This window comes from Peromyscus eremicus, chromosome 20, assembly GCF_949786415.1.
Source record: "Peromyscus eremicus chromosome 20, PerEre_H2_v1, whole genome shotgun sequence".
NCBI classification, from domain to species: domain Eukaryota; kingdom Metazoa; phylum Chordata; class Mammalia; order Rodentia; family Cricetidae; genus Peromyscus; species Peromyscus eremicus.
In genome coordinates, this window is record NC_081436.1 from 30,928,761 (window position 1) to 30,951,258 (window position 22,498).

The window sequence follows — 22,498 nt, forward strand, 5'->3', positions numbered from 1 at the left end:
GATGAGAAGCAGCATCCAGCCAATAGTTAAGGAGAAGACAGTTGTTATGGCTTCAGGGAACTGAGTAGGTGAGCAGTTGTACTGGTACTTTCTAGTCACAATAGAGAGCTAGAATGCCATCACCCATTGTAAAAAGACTGTCAAGGAAAATCCAGGGCCTGATTTTGATGCTGGAGATCTAAGAGAAAATCCAAGGCTTTGAGGAGCCAGTCTGATAGGACTCAGTGACAGGAAATACATGTGAGAGACTAAAGAGCAGAAGTACAGGGTGGTTTGGAAACAAATATGGGAGAGCCACACAGTCTAGTGAGTCTTAAGAGAAATGATTCAGCCTTCAGGGCAGAGGAAGAGAAAGGAAGGGGATGAACAGGAAAACCACAAAGCACCTGTTCCCTGTTAGAAGTAAGAGTAAGCCTGATTGTCAGAAACAAGATGTAGAAGAATGCTGGTCCCAGCCACACTTTATAAAAACCACTTGGAATGGGCAAAAGCATCATGGGGAGTCAAGCATGGGCAGTTAGTTGAGACGCTACAAGGGAGAAGTACAGATACAGAGTGAAGGCTTGTGATTATTCCTCTAACTCTAGACCTAGGAAGAGAAAGACTCAGCTGATCACCGGCCCCTTCTGCAAGTCTGAGCTAAGCAGGTGTTAGTTATCAGTTAAGTCACCATATCCCTAATATATTTCTCTTGTCCAACCCTCTCTGTTGGGAGTAAATAAGGCATCTGAGGGGAGGAAAGGAGGATTTATATTCTTTCACAATCTGTACTCCCCCAGTATAGACTCAGTATAATTTCCCTCTTTCCCATCCTGTTCCAGGTTCCTTCCTCCCCTGCCTTAGTCCATGGTATCCACTAAAAAGCAGGATACTTGGGCTCTGCTTTAGATAAACTGACTGTACGGTCCTAAGTAAACGATCAGCACTTTCTCTTCACTTGAAATAGGTAGATAAAAATTCACCTCTATGGTGTCTTTCTCTTTTTTGTGGAGATGATATATGACAAATATGTCTTATAGAGATCATAAATATGAATGTGTTGTGATGGGAACTGCCATAAAGTAAGGGTCCAAGAGTCTGCCCTGCGAGAGGTTGTAAGTCAACATGATGAGTCAAGGTCTCCTTCTTAGAGTCAAAGCAAAACTCTGGGGGAGAGGTGGCAATGAGAGCAGGCTAACTGATGAGAGCCATCTGCAGGCCAGTGTGTACTTGGACTCTTTCCTTTCTAAGATTCTCGGCAGCATGAACTCACCTCTTGTCATTGCTACACCTTCTCGGGAGTAGGCAGTCCCAGCTGTGAGGTCCAGAGGCTGCTGGGCATGCAGGAGCCTTTGGGGTCCATAGAGAAAGAATTTATTGCAACGGTGCTGCAAAGACAGAAAAACAGCAAGAAATGCAACTTCATGTTAAAGCCATTTTCCTTGCTGGTCTAGTTTGACAGAGTAAGGATTGTGATGCAGTGATCATGCCCTTGAGTTTTGCACTCAAATTCTATTTAGAACAGAAAGCCAGCACATGCCAGCAGTGACTTATGATCAGACAGTTTCATGGGTGAGAGATATATGCATATTTATTTCTCCTTCAAGGTGAATTGTCTAATTATATCGCATTCCTCTGTATATGCCTACATTTTCTACGAATCCTTCCAAAACTTGGTACTTAAAACAATGGCCTGTTCTGCTTGATTTTTCAAGTGGGCTGAAGTTGTCTAGCCTCAAGATGCATTAGTGCTACCTCAGGCCTTAGCTGGGGTAGAGCACTCAAGACTTCTTCACTCACAGGGCAGATGGATCCCTCAGCTCACTGCTTGAAGAATAGCTAAGCTTCTGCATCTAGCTGGAGTATCAAATTACTTTACATGGTAGTTCCATTGCCATGAGATAAAACAAAGATGTGTAACATGAATATTAAAAGGTCTTATTAATAAAAAACAAACAAACAAGCAAAAAAAAAAAAAAAACGAGAGCCAGGTATTGGGGTAAATTCTGAAAGATCAGAGAAGCAGAACAAGCCACAGCTAACCTCACCTTGCCAACTTCTCAGCCGATCCTGTTTTCTCAAACTGGAAGCCTCTGAATCCTCATCCAAATGGATCTCAGCTGAACTGCTGCTACAAGCCTCAAAGCTTAAAAAGCCTAAAAGCCTCTATCTAGTTCTATGCCTTATATACCTTTCTGATTTCTGCCATCACTTCCTGGGATTAAAGGCGTGTGTCTTTCCCAAGCAAGACATGAGATCTCAAGCGCTGGGATTAAAGATGTGTGCCACCATGCCTGACTGTTTCCAGTGTGGCCTTGAACTCACTGGATCTTGTCTCCGGAATGCTAGGATTAAAGGCGTGTGGTACCACTGCCTAATCTCTATGTTTAATGTAGTGGCCGTTCTGTTCTCTGACCCCCCCAGATAAGTTTATTGGGGTGCACAATATATCAACCACAAAGAAGATTCTACATTGCTTCTTGACTATGTGTGGAACTGGTACAGGATTGTTCTCCTGTATCTCCTTGGTCAAATCTGGGACAAGGCTGTCTATCATCACCTAGAAAAGGAATGTACCCCATTCCTTCCTGTAAAGCCCTTCCTTCAAGCCCTGTGTGGAGAGGATACTGACACCCATGATTACAGACAATCATCTCAATGTATTTTCTATCACTTCTAGGTATTTTGGCATAGAAAATAATAAATATAAATGTTTTGGAAGCAAAATATGAGGAAATTAAAAATCCAGGAATGTCAAGGGTGGGGTGGACAATGGCATCTTCAACTTCCATTAACTGAAGTGTCTTGTCAATATAGTTTATTTAATTTGTTCTTTTGTTCCAGTTGTCTTTAATGTAGACATAGACAAAGCTTACTGAGTCTAATGAGGAAGGGTTCAACAGGACAGAGTGCCATGTGCACTGAGATGACTATATTCCACTCCCTCTTCCCCACTTCCAAGTCATGTGAATTCAAAAGTTGACTCAGCAGTTATCTTTCTAGTGCCTCCTTTTTAAGTCGGGATCCCTGGGTGGTGCTTTCCTCCCAGGCTTGTGGTATAGACAAAATGAATTCTCCGAGGAAGATAGTTATTAAGTTTTTCCGCTCCAAGAAAGCTTAGGATAATTGTTCAGTAGGCTAAGTGTGGCTACGCTGCATCGTGTAGCCGGTTGCCTAACAACATTCTGCTTTGTGGAGAATCTTTGCCATGTCCTTGTGGATATAGGTGTTTGCATCAGATGGCCTCACAGTCATCTCATGAAACAAACGTGATGAGAGTCATCCAATAGAGGCAGAGTTTGCTGAACCCTGATGGAGCAAACAGCTAAGCAGGAACAGGGCAGCGAGGTGGAGGAAGAGATTCACAGTGGGGCCTGGAAGGTTAAGAAACTAATCTGAGATATGGTTTGGAAGGATGATCAGGCAGAGGCCACAGGATGACCCAATCATTAGAGCCTAAATGGGGTCTTGATTCTTCATGTCCATATAGATTAGATTTAGGGTATTATTGAGAACTGGGACAACAGGAGAACAAAAAGGCAGACCCCCTGGATTTGTGCCATGTGCTAAAGAGAAGTTTTATCTGAAAAGCACAGAAAGATGAAGGGAAGTACCTTGATCACATGAACCCAGTGATGTTCAAATTCACAGTGTTCTCAGCAATTAAACAATGGGTATGCTTTCTCTCTCCTCCCAGCATGTTGGTTCTTTACTAAATTTTACACAGACGCATATTTCCATGGTTCATATGGCTTAGATGCAGGTTCTGTAGGTACAGAACAATGTCACATGGAATTTTGCAAGATAGGCTTCCATGGTTAGATCCTGTATAATAAATTCCATGTGCATAACCTGTGTGTCCCTGCATTACCTGCCATAATACTTTTTAAAGGGTAATTTGGGGCAATTGTTCTCTGGAGACGTGTGATTTATTCTCATCTTGGTTAGCTGAACATGTCCTTGAGCGGATTGTGACAAGCTCTGAGCTCATGCTGGTTAGGAACAATCCTTCCCATGGGCATTCTAAAAGAACCCAGTGTCAGAGAAAGGACTGGTGCTTGATTAGGTGACAACTGTAATTGAATTAGATATTCTCACTGGCATGAGTGTAAGGTACAAAGAGGGACACCTATGTGTGAATTCAGGGACTCTGGAAAGTATGGAGTCCTGCTCCAGCCAGGTGCAGGTCCTGAGATGGGGAAGGGGCATCATTACGCAAAGAAGTCAAACCACCAGATGAGTGTTACACAAGTGGCAGCCCTGGATATCTTGAGCCATCTTCATTTATACTTCAAAAACAAACATGTTTTCCCCACACTCCAGTGCTAATCTCCAACAAAAATTAACATGTTTTTCCCAACTTTTAAATCAAAACAACTTTTAAACCAGAAACAACATTCAGCATTTTGCTAGCTTGGCTAAATACCAAGCCATGCACACCCTGTCCCTACAAAGCTAAAAGGTGATAGACATAGGCACACATTCTCAAGAACAATGATATAATCCAAAACTTACCGAAGAATATTTACAGAAATAGGGGATTTGCCATAAGTTGCTTTCATATAGATAGCTTGTATTTCTCTGACTCTTTGTTTGTCTTACAAGGGGGTCCTGCATGCCTAAGCCTCTCTATAAAGTGTGAAGTTTGATAAGGCACTCTTTTCCCATCATGCCACACTGTCCTTAAGGTTTTTTTTTTTCCAGAATTGGGAGGCATAGTTAATGTCCCCTATGTTGCTTTCTTATATGTGCCCATTAACTTTTATTGCCTCCAATCCTGTCAGCACTGAATCAGAAAAGTTCCCAGGTCTGGAGTAACAGCTGGTGTTTCCAGATAAGAACCTGAGAAGCATCAGTTCCCAAAGAATTTTAAGGGAAAATATTTGAGAAAAAAAATGGGGTTTCTGGGAGTGATTATATCTGTCCCATGTGTGACTGACAAAGTGAAACTAAAAACCACCAAGAGAATCACCATCGCTATGAGTGAGAAGAGAGCATGTAGGTCGTGCTGTCCCAGCAGTATTCTTTACTGTCCCAAGGTCCACTTCTCCTTGCCTAGTGAGAGACCATCTCCATGGGTTTTGCCTTGCAGAGACCCGTTGGACAAGCATTCATATGCTGATCTGAAACTAGGTCACAGGACAGTTTCGACCTGGCTTTAGGGTCTCAGTTATCTCCAGAATAGGAGATTAGAAATTACAGGTGGTTGTCTAGGGCATCCCTCAGCTGTTAAAAAACATGAAAGGGAATAAAGACTCATCATGCTATGTTTCTAATCTACTTTTGATGTAGTTAAAACTACGAAATCATTACATGAACGTATCTGGCTATTTGAGAGGTAGGTCTTATATACTGTAGTCAGACCCTGGATTCACCCATGTTAAAATCCCACTCACCTAACTCAAAGTCTTCAACCTCCAAGTCAGGTAGCTAAGGACTTGAGAGTTTTTTGATGGGGCTACTGTACAATCATTGATACATAATGAAAAAGGGCCAGATTGCAGTCTATTATCAAAGAAGAATCTTACCATGGGTTTAATGAGAGCTCATGCATAGAGCCAACACAAATGTTCCCACAGAAGAGGTGAATCAACTATGAGACAGTGGGGACTACAATGTGAGTGAAGAGAAGCAAAGGTTGGATGGGGGTATTTGTGACGTGGACATCCCTTATGGCAGTTGTATTGCCATAAACTCCTTAAGATGTTTGGCCATCCATCTCAGGGCCAGGCTGTGCAGTCTGTCTTATCCTTTCTATGTGCCTTGCCCATAGCTAGCTAGCTAAGTACAATGGCAATGGAATATTCCCTGGAATGGAAACAATGGGAAATCTCACCAGTTTACTTGCCACTCTAAATGAATATAAGCGTCACTGTTCTTATTAGGTAAGACATGGCATGCACATATTCATAATTGATTTTAGGTAGCATTTGTATATGTATAAATGCCTATTGCAATAGTCACAATCTCTGGAGGAAAAGAACAATAGAATAAATATGTATTACAAAGGGGGGTTATTAGATTGGCTTGCATGATGCATGTTGGGTAGTTCCACAATGGCTGTCTGTACATTAGAGAGGCTGAAAACTACTAGAATTTGGTAGCTACCCATCCACCAAGTTGAATGATGCCTCAGCAATTCTAGTATGTATGGTGCTGAAGGCCAAGAAGATTCCAGGTGAGCCATGGGTCTTGAGTTTCTTAGTTAGGCAGAAAAACTGGTATCCAGTATAAGTGGCAGATGGCAACAGTGGGACAGCCACACAGTAGACGAACTCAACATCAGGGAGTAAAGGCAGTAGGCAAAAGCAACTTGGCTTTCCTCTCAGAACTCTTTATATCTGGGCTGACACCAAGTTTGATCTTCCCCCTCTCAATTAATCCTTCCAGGAAATGCCTCACAGCCTCAACCAGAGATGCTTTATTTACTTGATCCCAGATCTAATTAAACTATCAACCAAGATTAAACATCACATCTATACATATAAATTTGCACATATGTGTACATACGCGTGTGTATATGTATTTGTGCATGTGTGTGATGTGTGAGTGTGTGTGTGTGTGTGTGTGTGTGTGTGTAGAAAGGGCTGATCACAAATTATCTTTCTTGTTCCTAAAATACTATTTGAATCTACAAAATAAAAAAATACTTGTCTGTGTCCAACAACAACCTGCTCAGATCTTAGAAACAAGGAAACCTGAACAATAAGAACAGGGAAGAATGGAGATTAATTGAAATGTGAGTATTAAGGTATTCCAGGAAAGGAACCTAGATATGAGATATTTTAAACATCTAATTATGCTATTTAAAAGCCTCTCTCTCTCTCTCTCTCTTTTCTTAGTTCAGGGTCTCAATCAACATGCCCATGACAATGGAAGGATGCTAAGGACACTTTAACTTTGAGTATTTACCTCTATAAAATTGTTCTGTTTAATAAATCCTATTGTTTCTTCCTCCTCTTGAGATGATAAAGAAAAACAAAAAGTCATTTCCCTTGGAGACTGATCAATTAGGGCAGACATGGTAGAAGGGTAACTATCCAAGTGTATTGGGGCTGTGGAAAATGATTAGGTTAAGAACAGGCATCTGTTAGTGTCTGCTCATCAAAGCCAAGGGGAAGACAGCAGAGTAAATTGTGGAAATGTATAAAATTCACCGTGATTAGTTTTTGTAATGTTTTGAGTGGTAATTTCCATTTCCACTAAGTGGAAGCACTTAAGAGCTTCACCGTGCAGGGGTGGGGAGAGACATTCATTTCTCAAATGAATCAATCTAATTTCTTTTCATGGTCCATTAAAGTGCACCTAAACAGCAAATATGCCTGTTTTCGTGGAGAATGCTAAGCAGGTAAAGCACTCCCTCTCTCAGGCTCTGATCCAGCTAGGGTCTAAGGACGGCCAGTTCCGGGCTGACAGGTGGCTGCCTGCCTTAAGCCCTGGTAATTCAGAGAGGCATGACAATCCATTACCATACCATCCACTCATCTCTAGCCAAGTCACACAGGCAGCTTGAGGACGGTATTGAGCTGGGCTTCCTTACCTCTGCCCCTAAGCGCTGTGACAGCCATCTCTGCCAGCTTCCTAGGGACTCAGCTTCCTTTTGGTCAAGTTAGCATCTCACTGTGCTCTGTTCTTGAGATGGCATCTCAAAGCTGCGCAGGGTCAGGGCCTGTTTCAGGAGTTTTCATTATATCATCTGTCACTCCACCTGCTTTGATTGACAGCTGCCCCTGCTCCTGGTGCCATTTTGAACACCTGTCCATTCCCTTCCAGTGTTCCGTTTTGCTTCATTCATTCATATGGGCAGAAGTACTGCCTGTGGTCTCCCATAACCTGGCCACACAAGAGTGAACATACCTATAAGCATGAATGGCTCTCACCTCAGGGTCCTCCACACAATCTGTAAAAGCAGTCTTGGTCCCTCCCACATGCAATTATTCCTACTTCTGCACCACATCTACCTGACTGTGGCTTGTTTTCTATCACTAGACGCCACATCTTCACTTTGGAGGACTGACTACCCACAGGCCACAGAATTTGTTCTGAGAACGGATCTTGCCAGGAAATTTGAATTTCATTACCTCGTTTCCCAAATACAGGTTCTGCCATGGGCCAGTAGCTATTAATGGAGAATCTTGGAGGTTTAGCTCCCCTGCTTCTGAAAAAGAAAGATAGAAATATGACATGAAACACTTGTCGGATGCCTGTAGAATAAATATGTCAGGCTTGCTTTTCTCTCTTGCAACCCAGCTTCCCCCTGCCTCTGTGACCTCACTGAGGGCAAACCCTAAATAAATTGCTAATGCATGCAATCGTTGTCAACCTCTTTACCAACAGTGTCTGGAAATGTCTAGGCTCAGAGAGCTGGGAGTTACCAGACCATGCTCAGCTGACTCAATCTAACCCTGTGCCATGGCTTTGGTATAGCTCTCTATATGTAAAATCATCATTAGGGAAGAGCCAGGAGAGCCAAAGAGCAATTAAGTTGTTATACGTAGTTGATAGATTTCTTAGGAGTCCAAATATTCTGCTTATACTAAGATATCATATCTGTATACCACCTGCCTACCTCATCAAAAAGGGACAATCTATCTCCACCACAGTTGGTGTCAACTCCCTTGAGGTGCCTGCTGTACTTGAAATTTCTAGTTCCTCAAAACTGGGTGTTTATGAGGCACTGTTAATAAATACATAATGCAGTGAGGCTTGGACATCTCCTGTGAATGGGAAATAAAGTGATCAGTGTTAGAGATGGGGCTCAGGAGGAGACAAAGAGGGTCTCAGGTATCAACAAAAGGTCCACCTGGGAAATTCCCCACTTCTGGAGTTTATCTTCTGTGAGGCACATCTGGATCTGGTGCCCAGAGTCAGCAGTGAAAACTCCCTTTGTTTGAAAACTGAGGAGTGCCACTCAATGGGTCTCCAAGACATCAAATACCCCTGCTCTGTCCATGTACTTACTGTTGGAGCCTTTAAATCTCCTAGTGTAAGACTGGATCCTCACCCATGGTGTATCACCTGTACTTGTCTGGGAAAAGTCTGTACATGCTATACCACATTTAGCAAAGGAACCTACAAAGAAATAGAGGGAATTGGACAGGTTTCTTGGAGCCTGGGTCCAGAGATTTAGCACAACGCTTCAGAGACTTGCCTCAGTGACAGGGGAGAACAATCAAGGGCAGAAGCTCTAGAAGTAAGTGCCTGGTCTGTCCAACTGACCTAAGTGACCTTGAACTTGTCATTATCCTCCCTGGACCTCATTTTACATCTCCATACAATATTATCAACAATGCTCTCTGTAAGTGCAATAGTACACATAGCATTGATTCCTGAGTCCTCAATTAGTGCTGGGTACTGGTGACTTTATTTTACAAGTCTGAATTGGTGAGAATAAAAAAATAGCTCCAGGGACCCAAGTATTGAACAGATTGGATTTTGTGTTTTTGGAGGGCCTCCTGTGAATCATGCACTGTGTCCTTGAGCCCTCTCAACCCCCATGTGCCCAGCTGTGGGTGCCATTGACAGTGCAAAACATTCCATTTTGGAAGATTCCAGCAGGGCATCCCCTGCGATGCTAAATGGTGGTTAATGAAAGTGTGTGCCTGTCCAAAGAATCATCTGGGTCTTTATAGACATAAATCTATGCTCAGTGACCAGGCAAGTTACATTACCCTTCCATTTCTATTTCCTCAAAGATCAGGCAATAAGGGCACTCTTGTTTTTTATAGAATGCCATTGATTCATTGTCTTATGTGTGCCCCTTAAAAATTAGGAACATATTACTTCAGGAAATCAAATAGAGCCAACTCTCCCCCACAGAGATGTAACAGTGTGAATGGGAAGCACTTTAAAAGAGAGCAGGGTTGCCCTAGAGAGTGCAATTGGGAGACTAGAGTTCCCACAGTCTGTCTTTCATTCTTTCTGCACATTGTCCCTCCTGTTGACGACCGTCAAAGAAATGACATGGCTTTGTGTCAAAGCTCAGGAATGGAAACTAGCGAAACACACCTCTTGCACTTTCTTGTAGCCACATGACATTCAGAAGTCATTCAGAACTTCCAAAATTATGGGTTTTTTCCTTGGCTCAGCTAACTGGAAACATCTTAGAAACAGTAGGGAAGGGTATGTCTTTGAAGCTCTTGCTTTTACTTGGGATACTTTTTTTTTTTCAAGACAGGGTTTCTCTGTGTAGTTTTGTGCCTTTCCTGAAACTCACTTGGTAGTCCAGGCTGGCCTCGAACTCACAGAGATCCACCTGGCTCTGCCTCCCGAGTGCTGGGATTAAAGGCGTGAGCCACCACCGCCCGGCTTTACTTGGGATACTTTTAAAGTAAGAGTATGCGTTTGGTTTTCTTTGTGTTTAGTTTTGGTATAATGCACTCACTTTAGCCTGATATTATATTTTTTTTGAAGATTTTGATCATTTCAACCCAAGACACATATGTTCTTGGGGATATTTTGAAATCTACATGCCTAAAGCATTCAGCCTATGCAGTCAGCTCCCTTTTGATGTGGTGCTATATTCTTACTGGGCTGCTGGAAGTGGATGAGTTTTCAGCCATTGATTCTTACCTGGTTAGAGGTGAAGAAAGTTTCACAAAGAAACCCCTTTGGTATTAGGGCAGGGAGTGTCAGTTATGTTGGACCTTCATTAAATATATGATTCTTCTCCTGTTTCTCCTCTCCTCCTTATCTTCCTTGTCCTCCCCACTTGTCTCCTTCTTCCTTTCTTTTTTCTTCCTGTCCTCACTTTCCTTTGCCCTCTTCCTTTTCCTGTTCTCCTCCTCTTCTTCCTCCTCATTCCTTCCCATTATTCCTTCCCAGTAGCTAATGTGTCCATAGTACTTTCTCTGCCCCCAGACACTACTCTACATTCTTTGCACTTATCATGCAATGATTAGCAATAGGAATTTTTGTGTGAAATGAATCATTAGGTGAGTTTGTCCTTATGGGAACATCCATGCACGGTGTCTTATCATCTCAGGGCACTATCATCACATATGGAATCTACCCTTGACTTAAATGTCTTTAGATCATGTGTAAAAGCATATGGGGTTGATACTATTGCCATCTTCATTGTACAGTAAAAATACTGATAAACTCACAGTAAATTGGGAGTCAGTATTCTAACCTAGGAGCTCTGAATCCAACCGCAGCACAGATGTTGCTTCTTGTCTACCCTAGACCAGTCGGGAGCACCTTATCAGGCTCTAGATGCCTCTGCACCATCTGCTTTTACTCTGCCTCAGAGTCATGTCTATTCCTCTTCAGTGGGTTCACTCCCAGGTCAGCGCTTCTGAACTTGGATATCCCTATACCTGTAACTTGATTCCCTTCCCAACATTTGTTTCGTGTTCCACCAGTTAATGCAGATTCAGTTCAAATGTGCCTTCCTCTGAGAGGCATTCTTGCATGGGATTCTTTCTTTTTTTTTTTTTAATTGACTCCTGCTTACCTGTTGTCACGCAATTTCTTATTCTGCTCTTCAGACCATTGTAGCTAATTTTAGTATATATCCATTTATTTACTTGATGTCTGCATTTCCTCTTGAATTTAATAATAATGCTACATTTAGTAGTAAATCATGACCATTTTAAATGTGGAGGAAACAGCCTTAGTATTTATATTGAGTAAATATAAATCTTTTCACCATGATAGTTCCGGAAAATGGCATGCTACATCATGAATGAAAAGCTGTGAGATCATGACTCTTATCATAGATAAGACAAAAGTTCTTGTACTGCAAATATCAATTCAAGCTACCAATTTAAATCAAAGAAAGCTAGCCCTGCCCAAGGTCACATAAAGAAATCAGTTGGCTTTTGTTGATTTGCTTCTGAATAGAGTAATGCTTGGTGATTGTCCATTAGTCATGGGCACAGCATCCAAAGATGTTTTTACTGTGTGCACAAACTTCTTGGCTTTGTGCTTGGTGGGCTATTGAGTCATACCGTCATCCAGGAAATGTCAAGTCTCTCCTGTTACTGATGTCATCAACTTACATAAATGTCCTGGTCTTATTGGTTGATTTGAACCTTATGAGTAGGCTGAAAGATTTTGGTTCTTAAGCTACAGACAAAGGATAGGGGCTGGGTAGAAGAAATACACATGTACTCCAACAAGCAGAATAGGTCAAGGTAACCCTGTGTTACAGCTATGGACAAAGCATTCCTCAGAAGATCCACTTATTTACTTTCAGAGATGAGTAGAGTCTGACTCAAAAGCTTAGACAGCAAAGGGAACAGATACAATACAATGCAGAGATGCGAAGCATCTGACCTCATTTGAATCACCCGTCAGATAGCTGCAGGTGCTAATTGACTTGATGATTTTAGCAAAAGTCTGCAAAAAAGCCTAAGCAACTGCTGTCATATATGCCAGAATTGTTGTCAAGGCTGAGACGATGTTTATAATGTATACCTTAACTTTGTGACCTCAAAATGGAGATTCTTAAGTCAACTAAAAACACGTGAGCCCATGGGACTTATTAATGTTTTTCTTTAACAGTGTTCAGCTTTGTTTCTCGTTGCCATTTACACAGTCCTCTCAAAGAAGTTAGTGTTGTTTAGTCATGAGAAGCTCTATAAACATTCTGTCCTTGTTGCCTGATGTGGTGTTTTTTTTGACAAAGTTGATGGGAGAATACAACGATGGGTACATGCTTTCCTAGGTAACAGGGTAAGAGGCCAATTTCATTTGCCTTTTGTCCTGCTGTAGTGATCTATATCAATGTAGTAAGGAAGGTAGGTATATGCATATCTTGTTTATTCCTCATATTAACCCTGCAGCAGTCCAAGGACCTGCAGCACATGTGAGATGCAAGAGCCAGCCAGCTTGTGAATTTGCTGTCTGGCCACCTGACAAACCTAGCACTATACCTCACCTTGAGCTTCTCACCTCCCCGCTGTCCATACAGAGAAGAATTTCAGGTCTTACCCATGGGTCCTTTCTCCTCTCTCTTGGATCACTTGCCTCCCAGTATGCCCAAAGGAAGGCTCTTATGTAAAGCTTTCCTGTGCTCATCCTGCTAGATAACCAACATCCCCATCCTTGAACAGACATCACACTGACATGAGAAAATCCTTGATAGATTTCTGGAGGACCTTCTAGAGCACTGTATACATGGTGATATTCTAATTGCACTTTTTAAATGTGCAATAATGCAAGAAATGGGGTGATTTTAGTAAGGATTTGTACATGGCTGAATTTTGCAAAGTGTGTGTCTGGATTCAAACCCTAGTTCAGTGTCTTTGGAATGACAACCAATTTGGCGGATGTTTGGTTCATTTCTTTCTTCTAATCACCTCATAATTTTAGCTATTTCAGCTGTTCCTTGTATATATTGTGAAATGAGGACAAACGTAATTTTATTCTGTATATGAATATTGTGCTTCTCCAGCACGATTTACTGAAGAAGCTGTTTTTTTTTTTTCTCTCTTTGCCTACTTTTCACATCTTTGTAGAAAGTCAACTGATAGATAAGCATACTGATTTATTTTTGGGCTTCCATCTTTGTTGTAGTATTTGCCAGGCTATTTAGATGCCTATACCTTTGTGTGTATGTTGAAGTCAGGTACTGTACTGGTGCTAACATTCTTTGGTAAAATTTTCCTTGGATGTACAAAATTGCTTGTAGTTATATGTGAATTTTAAGACATTTAAAGTGAAAAATGGAATTTGCAATTGAGATAAGCATCACACTTAGTTTTTGCATTGCTCTGTGCAGTATTGTATGTGTATTTTAATAATTATTAATTCCTCCAACTCATGGACATGGAATATCTTTCCTTTTATGCTCATCATCTCCAATTCCATTCCTCCACATCTTATAGAAGATAGACCATTTACCCCCTTGGTTAAATTCATTGTCTAATACTTTATTGATTTGGTAGGAATTGTTCCTGGCATTATAAACTCCATGTATTTTCAACATGTCAATATTTTTCTGAGACACGATTCATTTATGGAGTTTGATTTTTGTAAACTGAAGTTTTGCTTTGTTAGTTTTAACAATATATGGTTTACGTTTTTAGAGACTGTCTATATAAAATCACAACATCTACCAAAGGAGAGTATTTTAGCCTATTTCTTTCTGATTATTTACATTAAAATTTTCTTGTAAAGAACTTGCAAATTAAAAAATGACCACACACTGAAACTAACCAGACCTAAAGTCTATACATCTCAATGAGCTTCTATACATTACAGTAACCATTCTGGAGCTGTGGAGCTTCACATATGATTTTGTATTTTCAGTATCAAAAAAATTTTTATGCAGCCATCTACTGCAGAAAACCAATTTTTGAATGTCTTTTATTTTTCCTTTTCCTATTTGCTGTGGCTTTCAGAACTATGTTCAATTGAAGTGGTAAGACTGGGCACTCTTGTTTTGTTCCTAGCATGAGAGGAATTGCTTTTGGTTTCTTACTACTTAGTATAACATTAACAGTGGGCTTATGACATACAGACTCTGCTAGGTTAGATTGTATTATTTCTATATTCCATTTGTATAGGCTGTTGTGAAACACCTACATGAATATTGGGAACTGAACTCAGGTCCTATGGGAGAGCAGCAAGTGCTCTTAATCCCTGAGTCATCGTTCTAGCCTCTAAAGGTGATAGAAGATGTTTTGTAAAAATTTGATAAACCAACTCTTGCTGTCCTTTAGAGAAATCATCTGACTAACTTCCAGAGTACCTGGGTTTGGGCAGATCTAAAGAGTCATGCCATGTGGCTGTGGATGGCTCAGCTTCCCAGCTGAGATGTAACTTAACTAATGTTAAAATAACAAGTGGAACATGATAGTAGGTCCCCAAAGATAGTCTATTGTAGAAGATGTGGGCTTGAGCACATGTGTGTGTGAACAATATAGAAGGAAGGGTTAACTTTAGAATGTTCAAGGGACTAGAAAAATTAGGTTTCTGCTTCACCCTAAGAAAGGAGGAGTGGATGGGGGGATTGGTGGGGGGAGATTAGGAGGAAAGGAAGGAGGGAGGGGAAAATGTGATTGGGCTGGGAAATTAATTTAATTAATTATAAAGAGAACTTTCTGAAAGTCATAGCAGAGCTACATCCCTTTGCCAATTCATTAATTCTGCCAGGTAAGCTATCTTTAACAGAATACTCCTTCAGAATATAATAAAATAAAGATTAGTGCTATCTTAGATTTCTACTCAAATCTGAGGGAAGAAATCATAGCTAACTTGTTGGCATATGTTCTGTGTATATCTTTAATCTCACTTATAGAGAGGGTGCAGCCTACACTTTGGGGGCCCTTCCACTAAAGAAACCAATTTGCACAAGTTGTACATGCAGTCAGCTTGTGCAAGCTATAGGAACTGATGACGGACAGAAAGGTTTCTCATTTCCACTCTTGCTCCTTTTTCTTTAGGAAATTATGTGATTTTTCCCCCTTACCTATTTCCAAACATATTTTTGACAGTCATTCTTTGACATATTATGTAGAAAATATCTTATAGTTTATCTTTTAACTTTTCAAGGTAATTTTTGTCATCTGCATTTTAAACTTCTAAGTTTAATATGCTAGAGTTTTGTCTACAGGCTAAGACTGGGTTTCTGATCCCCATAATTATCCTTTTAAACAACATGATGCTGGAAACTCATAGCATTTCCTTTGATGGTTGGAGGAGTTGAGGTTTGGAGATGTAGGGATGTCCTGATTTGTGCTCAGACTTGTTTGCTTATCATAGGGATAGTTTTGAGACATAGTTTCGTGCAGTTACTCTGGTGCAGCCTGGAGGCTCTCCATGAGTGCCACCACCCCAAAAGCAACTCACTGACTCAATCTGCCCTGTGTTGCCACCTTTCCATTGGACATATTTTCCTACACAAGTATTTTCTATAGGAGTCATGAGCAGCATTTGAAATAGCACCAGGCCAACTCTGTTGTCCACATGCTCACTTCCTTGCATCAGAAAATTCCAAATATTTGCACGTAGCTTGCTGAATGTATTTGGTCTCACTGCCCAGGAGACTTTAACCTGCTGAGGACTGAAATATGCACTGGTCACCAGCCAGTGGGAGCTGAAAGCAAGCTCTCTGAGTAGACCATCTTCACTTGGACTAACAGAGGACACCTATCTCCTCCATCAGAGGTGGTATGAATAGAACCTACATACCTACACAGCAAAGGTCTTTCAAATATGAGTATGTATCTTTTTTTGCAAAATCCATTTTTCTCTTTCCATCTGATACTATACTACTCTCCTAACCTAACTGAGGGGGTCAAGAACCATGGTTGCCAACAATATGTTAATGAGATCTCTCTGTCTCTCTCTCTGTCTCTCTCTCTTTCTCTATCTCTCTGTCTCTCTATCTGTGTCTCTCTGTGTCTCTGTGTCTCTGTCTCTGTCTCTGTCTCTCTCTCTCTCTCTCTCTCTCTCTCTCTCTCTCTCTCGTGTGTGTGTGTGTGTGTGTGTGTGTGTGTGTGTGTGTGTGTGTGTGTGTATTTAGAGGGCAGGTGCCAATGCCAGGTGTCTTCCTCAATCACTCAGAACTTTATTTTTGGAGACAAACTCTCTCAGCTTGCTGATTCAGCTAGGCTAGGCTGGCTTGCAAATCTCAGAGATCCTCCTTTCTCTAGCTTTCCTGCACTGGGGTGACAGCTGTGCATCACTGTTCCTAGCTCTTTTATATGGTTGCTGAGGTTTGGACTCAGGTCCTCATGTTGGCTTAGCAACCAGTTTACCAGTGGAGCCAGACCTCAGCTCTATTTTTGTGTTTTTCTTTGCTTGTAGGTTTGTAGATATTCTGGCCTCTGTCAAGTTTCAATTGAGACAGCACAGGGAAATACTCATTTTTCTTTCTAGATGGTAAATTTCTCTATCCTAAGTGTGCTGTATTTTTGTTAAGTTTTAATTTTGTAACACTAACAGCCTTTTAAGTGAGCAAATGCTCACTATTTTCTTTGTAGAAAGTATTTGTTTTGTATAGACTCAGGCCTGTGGGATCAGAAATTATCCTCCTCGTTGCCAGAACTTAGTGCCTGGGAAATCAGCATCACTCCATTCTTAGATTTAAGGAAAGGCATGGAGTCTGAACAACTAAAATCTGCTAATGTTTTAGGATAATCTCTAGACTCCATTTAGATACCTCTTCCCTTTTACTTAAGCCGTGTAGGAAACCTCAGCACATGTGTTCCAGTATTGATGGCGCTGGCTTGAAACAATTCAGGTTGCCATTGCTAAAGTTCAGGGTGCAATAAGTCATGAGCCTTGGAAATGAATGCTCTCGTTTACTACCCTTAAAGTAAATGTGTTGTGTTTCAGTCTTCTGAGATACTTACCAATGACTAACTCACACGCTCATTCAGTGATTATTAGTAATAGCACTAATAAATTTCTGTTGATCGAACAACTGTATGTACCAAGCAATATACTAGGTATTTTATAAATATTATTTTACACATAGCCATCTTGGAGAAAAGCTCATGTTCTACTTTTTCCAAAGAAGCTTGGAATCTGGAGTCTGAGATATATTTCATGTATGAAGTCCCTTATATTATAGTCATGTCAAATTTAATTTCCCTTGTTCTATATTCCAACGTATATGTACAATTTGGAGAATGCATAACAGAAACACCTTTCCTCACAAAATTTGCATTCTGGTCAGAAGAGTCGTCAATCAACACAAGCCAAGGGGTATTGTATGGTAATGAGAAAAATGCACAACTGTTAGGGAAAATCTGCCAACTTACAGATTGATGACTAATGAAGCAGCAGAGGAAGGCTAACCAGAGATGGGTGTGTGTGTGTGTGTGTGTGTGTGTGTGTGTGTGTAGGAGGACCAGTGAAGCATTTGTTCAATATCAAGGTTAGAGAGTATCTCAAGGAAAGACTGCACAACCAGTTCAGTATGGGCTGGAACATTCCTTGACCATTTGGAAACCTGTAGGGCACTAAGCACTTGGACAGAAACATATTAAGCACTTGGACAGAAACGTATTTAGGTGGTGAAGGGGGCAGAAGTTAGTCTTTGGAGGCACTGCAGAATTTGTGTAATACTGAAAAGAAAAGCCAGTGGGGACATCCTTGTAGTCAGCTACTATTTCCTAAATGAGGAGGTGGGGGAGGGTGAGCAATTTGGCTTTACTTTGTATTTTATTTCTGATGAGAAAGTATAGAGAGAGTACATTTAAAGATCATTGAAAAAGACCCGGCCTAGGTAGGGGAAATTCTTATGTAAAATAAGGCAGGAAAAATACCCAGGACCTTTTAGTCATTAGGAGTGTACACTTTCTCAGTCTCAAGACCAGGTGTGATGAGTAAAGAAAATATATATGTCAGCTCAGTAGTGTGTAGGGCTGACATGCTCTGGGGATGCCCTGGGACATTTAAGGCAAGTGCATGAGTTATGCTGAACTGTCGTAACACAAGACCTCACAGAGACAGCATAAGGGGCAAAGTCTTTATTTAGGTTCATGGTTCCAGAGGCTTTTAGTGCATCATGTCACAAGAGACATAGAAGAGCAGCAAGGAGCACAGTGGTGGAGGATGTCACATTATTATAGACCAGGAAACAGAGAACCAGGGACAGGAAGTAACCAAGTATAAAACAAACTCCAGGATTCTATACCCAGCAACCTGCCTCCTCTAGATTGGCTCTACATAATCAACTAACACAGGCAGCTGAGAATTAAGCTTTCCAATGACTAACCTGTGATGAATACTTCAAACTATATTAGCAAGGGTGGGCAACGCCCTGACCCTTGCCTACAAAAGCTTATAAAGGGCCGAGTGGAGCAGTGGCCATGGTGTCCAACAACATCAACTGTGTTTAAGTCATCGCAACTTTAATATATGACAGAAACACTGTAAGTGGGGAATGATTTTCTCTGGATCATGGTGTCAGGGGGTTCATCATGATGGATAAGGCATGTCAGGAAGCTTTGTTGCTTGAAATAGGTTAAAGAAATAGGAAGACACCAAAACCTGCACTGATTCCTCAAATTCCTGTCATCGAAGTGGGAGCACAGTGAGTGTGTGTTGTCATACACTCAGGTGTTCCAAAGACTGTGACAGCTTCTTGGGGCTAAGGCAGGAAGTCCTGGAGTTCAGATGAGGAATGGTCCCAGAGAGCACAGAATGGGTAGTAAAAACTCTTCCACCCCATGCCCACTATGACCAATAGAAAATGGTTTGGCTTAGCCAAGGGCAGGGCTGAGTAAAGTGACCTCAGAATCTAGATCACACACTATGTCAGGTTCTTGAGATGTGTAGACTGACAAGAAAGCCTGAGGGCATCAATAAATCAGAGAGATGATATCTGACCCTAGAGTAACTCCAAAGTCTACATTCAGAGCAACCACCTAGTGAATCTGTGGCATTTGGTACCTTTGTGCAAGCATTGAGAATAAATTCTGTAGACCCCTCTAAAGGTCAAGGGGCTCAGAGCACCTTGTAATTTAGAAAGACAACATGAAAAGTTGAGAAGATGAAGCCACACGTACAGGCCTGGAGCAGCGAGGCTAAACAGCCTTGGCTTGAAAATACCTTGTTTATTTTAATGAGGGGCAATATTCAGTAATGGCAGCAGGTAGGAACACATGTAATAATTGATGCCCAGCACTTTCTGCATCTCTTTTGACTGTGGCTAAATGCATTGGTCTCGTCCCCAGGCCTTCAAGTTCCCCAAAGCTCATAAGGGATTTATGCCCAGCTGACTGATAATCTATAGGACCCTGCCATGCCTGGCATGCATTATGTTTAACTTATATTTATACTTTATGTAATGCTGTTTCTTTTAATCATCCTTTCTGCACTCTGCACTGTACATCAAAGCTAGGTATGTGCACTAATTCTCAAGTGTGAGGGGCAGCAGAGGAAATCTGAAGCGCTCGGGGGGAGTCCAGGTGAAGGCACTGATGGGCAACTCATCCAAGGCTTAGGTTGGGCAGGACTATGCTCTGCCACTCTAGGAAACCTGCTGGGTGCTGATATTTTTCTGGGCAAATTCAAGCTTGCTCAGACTCTAGAGCTGAGGCTGTACTGCCTGCCTCTGTAGAAGACAAAAGCAAAATAGACACCCGATCCTGATCCTGCCCGTTCAGCAGTGGCTGAGGGGACTCCAGCTATTTGTGTAACAACCCATGATTCTGTGCTGTATTCTGTGACCTAGGCCAAAGTCACCATGAGGTAGAGAGCCGCGCTGTGTTCCCGAGAACACTCACCGTCAGGCAGGGACACTGCGGCACCTACAAATGTTTGATTAGCTGCGGTTGCAGCTAAACTTAGTTCTCCTTGGCAAGCATATGGCTGTGGCAGATGGTCCGGGAAGGCCCAAATCACATAAGCAGGCTCTTTGTTTCACATTTTGCTGAGTTTCCTGATGATTTATTAAGGGGAATGTGTCTACATGTGTGTTTGCCTGTGTGTGTGTGAGTGTGTGTGTGTGTGTGTGTGTGTGTGTGTGTGTGTGTGCGTGCCTGCGCGTGTATTCAGGATTAGAATGCGGAATTGTAGTTATGTCCTTCTCAGAGAGTCCCATGCTATGGTTTTAGGTTTAGTTCATGTCTATGCTATTGTGTGCAATTGACCATGTATTGATGTGGACTGTAGGTCAGTATGACAACTTAGCCGGAAACAGAGACTGCATCAGCAAGCTAGCTGCTCCATTTGACATCTAGCTCAGGAGGATATGATAAAACACAATGGGAGGGGCTGTCTTGGACATAATAACCTTATGCTTTATCTTTGGCATAAAGGTCAAGAGCATAAAACATCATACTCATTTAGAAAGAGGTGGGGCTACAATTGCTGCCTCATAAATAAAAATGTATTAACTCTTGGAGCCAGCTCAGATTCCCCAGAGAAGAGAGTATAGTTTATGAAGTAGAAATAAATGGGTCAAAGAAATATAGTTTGGCACACTGAGGCAAGAGATTGTTGAAGAAGTCAAGGAGGCCTGGAGAAGTCAAGAGTGACAGGTAAGAGGTGGCATGAACTTAGATACTTCCATTTGAGAATGATGGACGGTGTGAACTGACTGTGGTGGTGGAGAGATCAAATACTGCTAGTGCTGCTTTTGCCTGTGAAGGGATGAGGGATGAGAGATTTAAAAGTTTTCTCTATAGTCCTTCAGGTGTAATCACAGAGCTTTTCCATGTACCAGCCAAGCAATGCCCACTGTGCATCTAGTCTTCTTCATTTTCAATGTAAAACACAACTGAAGATCTCTACCCTCTACCCCCTTTCTCCCATGAGACTTCTATTGATAAAATCCTGTAGTTGATCTTGTTATAGCCACATCTGTTGCCATTTTTCATCTAATAGTATGTCTGTTCACCACTTTGGCTCCTCATCATTTGTTACACCCCACATCAAGCACTTTCAAAGATCCACCCTGAGATGGTGGTGCTTTCCCAGTCCCAGCTCACAGCTGAGAAAACTGAGGTTCAGACTAGAAGATGCTTTGTGTATGAGTACACACTATATAGATTCCAATGCTAAGAGCAAACCCACATTTTTCAACTCAAATCTGCCTTTTGTTCTTAAAAAAAGAAAAACAAAAAAAAACATAGGTATAAGACTGTTCACTGGACTCGACTCGGTTACTGAAATGCAAATTGAAGTACTTGAGATTGCTCAGCAGTGGGGACTGATCTGGAGGAAGGCCCAGCTGGTGGGCTGTTGGAGGACTACAGTGTGCTGCAGGCTTCATGCTAGGCTTTTGCCTTTGTGAGTATAGAGCAGCTCAAATTATTGACCAATAAAGAGTTATCAAGTGCTGGACTGACTGGGCTCAATCTAATAGGCAGGTCATTGTGGCTTATAATTAAGTAATTAAACCCACTCAGTGTTGATAGGAGAACACTCCCTAGCAAATTGCAGCAACAGCTCTTGCTTATTGCCAGACATTTAAATGGTGTTTTAATTTGGCTCTTGAGTTTAGTTGCCCTCTTGTAAGTATGAATTTGTGCCAGATATAGAACCTGCTTTCTAACTTGAGTTTTTTTGCAGAGTAAGTTACGAGTGAGATATCCTCAACATTAGAACTGTGATACTGACAAGAATCCCACTAATATGGGATGGCTTTGCCAAGTTGTCCTCCTCCAGCCTTGTTCTCATTAGTATCTGATGGAGTTGTTGACTAAGCATGTGTAGAGTTGAGTGACTCTAGTACCCAGAGCCTACTCATCCATGATTCTAGAACTTTGATAAAACAAAATTGGTGGAAAAGATCAACAGAAGTGAAATGTGAGAGAAAGAAGTTAGGAATCATCATATAGAGTATTGGAGAGTATCCCCTTCCATTACATTCTCACCATCAAGAAAATAAAATCTAACATATTACCAATATGGTTAGGTAGCTGAATAGTAAATGATCAGGTAAATGTCAAGAAATAGAAGAATTTGAAACAACAACAACAAAAGAACACAATCTGGAGCATGTTGGCTTTTGTTCAGTTTGACATTGAGTATATAGCAAACTATATGTTCACAAGATTCCTCATGAATAAAATGAAAGCTCATATAATCAAGGTGACACATAAGTGATACA

General features: G+C 41.4%; 1 protein-coding gene across 1 annotated transcript in view; it reads left to right on the forward strand.

Annotated features, from left to right (window-relative positions):
• Nucleotides 1-22,498, forward strand: part of Fam135b (family with sequence similarity 135 member B) — a 209,407-nt gene that overhangs the window by 91,889 nt on the left and 95,020 nt on the right. The window lies entirely within an intron of this gene.